Source organism: Camponotus floridanus, unplaced genomic scaffold, assembly GCF_003227725.1.
Source record: "Camponotus floridanus strain SB8 unplaced genomic scaffold, Cflo_v7.5 scaffold132, whole genome shotgun sequence".
In the NCBI taxonomy this organism is placed as follows: domain Eukaryota; kingdom Metazoa; phylum Arthropoda; class Insecta; order Hymenoptera; family Formicidae; genus Camponotus; species Camponotus floridanus.
This window is the reverse complement of record NW_020229251.1, coordinates 226909-233804: the sequence shown is the minus strand read 5'-3', so window position 1 is coordinate 233804 and position 6896 is coordinate 226909. Positions and strand designations below refer to the sequence as shown.

Here is a 6896-nt window from a genome sequence, read left to right as displayed (position 1 = left end):
AATCTGCATTTTTGAGTTCAGAAATCGATAGAGCAAAAAATTTTACGTTTAGATTAAAAGATTCGATCAAGATCTAACAACTTTTCCGGATCTCAAATAAGAATGGTTTTTCTTATTGTTGGTGAAATTTGAAAATTTGATATCGTAATTGATCTCTTATTGATTTCCGAAAAACTCTTTTACCACGAACGAATCTTCAAATAAAATGACCTTGAAGGTCATGGTCGAGGTCAAGATTAAGGTCAATACCCAATGCGCTTTGTTAAAATAAATAACTTTTGTCGATACAAAATTTTTTGAACAGCTTTAATTCTCAAAAGTACCCATGTTTAAGTTTAAATGACTTTTGAGGTCATGTCGGACCTATAATCTATATATTTGAACGTAAAATGTCTCGCTCTTTCGATTATCGATTTCAAAAAAGGGGATTTTCATTTAAAAAAATAAAATTGACTTCCAAATAACCTTAAAAGTCATTGTCTAGGTCAATTGTCTAGGTTCATTTGAGATTACCATTAGATTCCTCATTGAAAATTACTTAAATAATGATCTTGAACATTTTGAAAAAAATCTTACTTGAGGAAATATCCAGCCGTCCCGTTACTTTTGTGAAACCCTATATATATATATATATATATATATATATATATATATGTATATATGCAGTATCAATTGTAAGAAATAAATAGCGCGTGCGTAGCGCGCGCTTGTATTGTTCTAGTCTAATTGTAAAAATTATCTTTGTGCCATTTTGTATGACATTTCTTATATGTTTGGTCCAGTTACCAATTACACACAAACACACATACACATATAAATAAAAAATGTATAATTTAATCTTTAGCTTAATTTAAAATAAAAAAACATTAATGGAAACACAAATATTCATTTATTTTTATTTTTTATTTTATTAATTTGAGTATCAAGCAGTTGTTCAGCTATTCATTTTTATATATTCAGTCAATCAACAACAATAATTGTTTTATTCTGAAATAGTTTTATAAAAAACTTTATATTAAAACTGGTAAGTCAATGTATGTGCATGTGTGTTTTCGTTGGTAAATATGTGCATATATAGGTAAATATAGAATTTATTAAATTATATTAATAAGAGCATGTGTATATAGTCAATACATTTATACATACAGAGAAATATCAATTTTCTTTATTAGAATTAATAAATTTATAAATAAATTTATTAATTCTTATAAATTAATAAATTTATAAGAAATTAAAGAAAGCAGAAAGATTAAATGTAACATTATTCATGTAAAATTCTTCAAAGATGACATATGTTCAGAATAAACTAATATATATATATATATATATATATATATATATATAATATAATATATATTATACATATTATGTTATATTATTATAATATATTATTAAATATAATCTAACAATAAGAAGATCTATTTTCCTGTTAAATTATATATATACAGGGTGGTCCCGGACGTTCCGGCCAGACTTTGAGATCTTATAAGAAATTTAATTCTGAACAAAAAATTTCATATAAATATGAGTCGAAAATGCTTTCTTAAGAAGTTATCATCTTTTTTTCAAATAATTTATTAAGTTTTTTTTTTTATTTCATTTTCTTTTCACCTCTACTCTTTCTTTCATTCCTATAATAATTCATTTAATACTGTTCAAAATAATACTGTTCAAAATATCATTAAGCACAGTCAAAGCGAATCTTCTGCATTAACTTGTGCGTTAAATCGAGTGGATATAATTTGACCATGTTCGAAATGGCCACGGATAAATTTGACCGAAACGGCCACGTTCGTAATGGCCACTCGTTCGTATTGGCCACGTTCGGAACGGCTAGAGGCGTGCAAATCTGCTCTCACTCCCGCTCGTTCCCGACGGCGAGACTGGATTCTCGAGAGTCAGATTATCGAGAACGCTGTTATCGAGAATAGAGGCTCGGGAACGAGCGAGTCCCGAGTCCTGATGCTCTATTAGATGGAGTGGAGGTCGATTAAAAAAAAATGTAATTGTTAATTGCAAATTACATATTTTTTTCTTAAAAACAACTATGTTTTTTCTTTACACCAATTGATTCCTCCCATTATTTTGTACATAAAATTATTAAGGGAAGATAATCGAAAAATGAATATTTTACAAGATATTTTACGGTTTATGTAAAATTAAGAAATGATTTCAAGCCTCATAACTCGAAAAGTACTCAATGAAGAAATATTTAATTATAGTGTATTGGAAAGCTCTCGAGATAAGCTACACGAATGTGTAATAAAAAATAGGGAGTTCCATTTAAGAAATTGACGGTGATCTTCACGTGACTTTCAAATGACTCTCCCATATCAAATCATTGCCACTATCTGATGGCCCCTTTCAAGCCATATAACTTTTGTCTGAAACATTTCTTTCTAAAGTGCATAGTTTATGAAATATTCGACCGGTCCGGGATTTTTGGGACACCCTGTATATGTACTATATATATATATATATATATTATATATATACTATTATATTGTAAATATCAATATTGTAAATATAAAGTACATGTACTGTATATGTACTATATATATACTATATATACTATGATATTGTAAATATCAATATTGTAAATATAAAATACAGGATATATTATGTTTTGAAATTATTATATTATTTATTATGTATGTATGCAGTAATTTTTATCTAAATCTTAAATGAAGGAGCTTTTATTTCCAATAATTTTTATCCAAAACGTAAATGAGGGAGTTTTTATTTCCAATTTTTTTTCTTCTTTTTCAGTATGAGAACCTTATACTAGAAAGAAACACTTTTTTTAGAAATAAAAACAAGCGATTGAGTTTATATATTGCCTATCATATATATACTTCTGGACAAAATTAACGCATAATTTTTTTTCACTTTTTCTCTAAAAGTTGATATTTAAATTTAACGAAAAATTTTAAAGAAAAAGTGAAAAAAAATTATGCGTTAATTTTGTCCAGGAGTAAATATATATATATATATATATATATATATATATATATATACTCCTGGAAGAAATTAAGAAGTATATATATATATATATATATATATATATACTCCTGGAAAAATTTAATTTATCGCTTGTTTCTATTTCTAAAAAAAGTCTTTCTTTCTAGTATAAGGTTCTCATACTGAAAAAGAAGAAAAAAAATTGGAAATAAAAACTCCCTCATTTACGTTTTGGATAAAAATTATGGGAAATAAAAGCTCTTTCATTTAAGTTTTAGATAAAAATTACTGCATGCATACATAATAAATAATATAATAATTTTAAAACATAATATATTATGTATTTTATATTTACAATATTGATATTTACAATATCAATATAAAAATCAATATATGTATATAAAATTAATATCTAATTAGTATGTAATTAAATAATAAAAATAAAAGACAGAAATCCTTACGTCACATTTAAAAAAAGAAGTCATTTTTGTAAAAATTAATTTTTAATTTATTATTGACAAAATTTTTGATATAACTTATAATTTAGTTATTAATTTCTGCAGAAACTATAATACATTTCGTGAAATACATGTAAAGTTTAGTGAATTTATAAATGTAGAAAATTTTTTCCAAAAATTTTTATTTTCACATCTTTAGAAACATTTATATATTCATTGACTGAAAAAGCACAAAATAGAATATACATGTAATGTTATAATACACTAATGTCATAATACCCTATGTAAAAAGTTTTTCTTTTAAGAAAAGAGAACATTTTCAAATTACTGTACTTTGTCAAATTTACCAAATATAAAAACATCATAAAAGACATTATAATATTAGTATATTTTCAAGTAAAAACTTGTGAAAGGTAATCAATTACTTGTGAGAAAAAGTAATTTGTTATTGTTTTGCTTATTATATATGTATATATTTCTTCTAAATACAGGCCAAAGCATATAAAAACGAAATAATTGTTTGCGTTTTATCAATATTGCGTTATATCAATATCGCGTATGAACTTTGAAAATTTGATTAAAATCTATGAAAGTTAACATGAAAATATAACGTGAAAATGCAAGTGGAATATTTTTTAAATAACAAAATAATCATTTTATGGTTATCAATTACTATAACTATTTATTTAATACACAAACAAAATTCAAGATAAAATCATTGAGAATGATAAACACTTTACGTTTCGTCATACTTGAAAATCATTAAATCCACTGTGTTTGTTAGCAACACTATTGAATTGGAGACCAAAGTGTAATATTGACAGACGACAAGCTAACATATTGCGGCACACATACACATACACACAACTTGTCACAAGTATTAAATTATTCGCAAGCGATTGATACTCACTGCAACATATTTTGATAATAATCTATTGCATGTTGATTTTATATTTCGTGAGTTGACACATCGCGACGATCTCATTTTATAATATTTAGACACAAATTGCAACCGGTACTGGCCATAACCATATTACATCAAAGCACAACGCGTGTACTGCTTGTTTCTATCAATCGAACGTTAAGTTACATGCTTATATACAAACAGAGACAAAAGCATGAAAGAGTCATGCAACATGAATCCTAAGGTTTGTTCGCATCGCATGCCTCAGCATACTCCTACTCACTCCAATACGCTCCAATACGTTCGCGTCACCAGAATCAATATGGCGACTAGGTGTTCGCATCGCGTAAAGGCACGGTCGTGTATACAGGCTGCGTTCCAAAATTCACTGCTAATACTGAAAATCTATAGTTTACGTGACGTACACTATAGATTTTCAGTACTGACAGTGAATTTTGGAACACAGCCACAGTCGATTGTGTATCTCAATCCCTAATGAAAATGACAAAAGTGAGCATTTACTTGATTGGATAAATTTCACTATAGTGAAAATACGAAAATATTTCGCGCGAGGTTATTCAACAAGAAATTTTGTGTCGAATTGTATTAAAAGTGATTAAAAGTGTGTCGAAATCGATCGAAATACGTTTTATTTGAAGGCTTCAAGCATTATTCCCAGCAATGGATTACATTCTCATACTTTTCATGGAGGAAAATGAAAACAAAAATAATAAAATTCAAATAAAAAATTTAAATTTAATAAGAAGAAGATTGAAGGATACGTAAAACCCATTAGACATTTCCAATAATACATTTATAAAATTATACAGGTAAGTATATAATGTTTGTTATAAATTATATTTTCACATTCATATTTATATAATCTCATATTATAATTGCGCGTATATACAATTTAAAAAAAATATATTATATATATATATATATATATTGTATATATATATATATATATATATATATATATATATATACATATATATATATATACAGGGTGAGCCATTTTAATTTATCCACCCTAATAACTTTTTTATATTTGAATGTACAACAAAATGTTTCAAATAAAAGTTGCTTGACTTCGAGGGGGACAGAAGATGGGTGGCAAAAATTTGACCTTGGATAGTCATTTGAGGGTCACATAAAGATTACCTTCAATTTAAATGGAACCCCCTATTTTTCATTACATATTCTTGTAGCTTATCTCGAGAGCTTTCCAAAACACTATAATTAAGTACCTTTTCATTAAGTACTTTTTGAATTATAAGACTTGAAATAATTTCTTAATTTTACATAAACCTTAAAATATCTAGTAAACCATTCATTTTTCGATTATCTTACCTTCATACTTTTATGTACAAAATAATAAGAGGAATCAATTGGTGTAAAGAAAACACATAGTTGTTTCTAAGAAAAAATATGTAATTTGCAATTAACAATTCCATATTTTTTCTTAAAAACAACTGTATATTTTCTTTACACCAATTGATTCCTCTCGTTATTTTGTACATAAAAGTATGAAGGTAAGATAATCGAAAAATGAATGGTTTACTAGATATTTTATGGTTTATGTAAAATTAAGAAATTATTTCAAGCCTTATAACTCAAAAAGTACTTAATGAAAAGGTACTTAATTATAGTATTTTGGAAAGCTCTCGAGATAAGCTACAAGAATATGCAATGAAAAATAGGGGGTTCCATTTAAGAAATTGAAGGTAACCTTTATGCGATTTTCAAATGATTATCCAAGGTCAAATTTTTGCCACCCATCTTCTGTCCCCCTCGAAGTCAAGCAACTTTTATTTGAAACATTTTGTTGTACATTCAAATATAAAAAAGTTATTAGGGTGGATAAATTAAAATGGCTCATCCTGTATATATATATATATATATATATATATATATATATATATACATATATATAATGCAATGTTTATACGGCAGGTTATCCAAAATAGCAGTTTAACAGCTAATAGACGAACTAATAAATGTTATGCCAATTCCAAAGAGAATAACTGCAATTCTTCCACATTTACGTAAGGTAAGTATATATACAGGATTTCTATTTTTTATTTAAAAAAATTTTTTTTTACTTTTCTAAAAATAATTTCAGATATTTGCAACGCTTTATTTTCTTGCATCCGGTTCGTATCAACGAAAAGTAGGACAAGATTTTTTTGTCCTGTATGAGCCAAACATTAATTTCTGTTTCAATTCATGCTACAGTAGATGCATTGAATACAATAATGAGACAATGTATTCAATTTTCAATATCGGATAGAAAAAAATAACAAGTAAAAGAAGAGTAAGTACCCAGAAAACAATATGTAATCAAAAAGATTTCTAAAAGATATCTTATTTCTGAATCTGATAACTTAAAAAGACTTCTAAAAGATCATATAAAGATATTAGAATGTTATCTAATGCGCCGTTTTTTGAAGACAGAAAGATATCACGAAAATGATGTCAAAAAGATTTCTTAAAATGAACGTCTTTAAGATATCTAAATTATGTCAACATATAGAGTTCTTATTTATGATGTCTAAAAGAGATCTGACATA

At 26.3% G+C, this 6896-nt stretch overlaps 1 pseudogene; it reads left to right on the top strand.

The window, feature by feature from the left end:
* The window catches only part of LOC109609949, an 8610-nt pseudogene extending 1956 nt beyond the window's left edge, over positions 1 to 6654 (top strand).
* Positions 6655 to 6896: the final 242 nt, after the last annotated feature.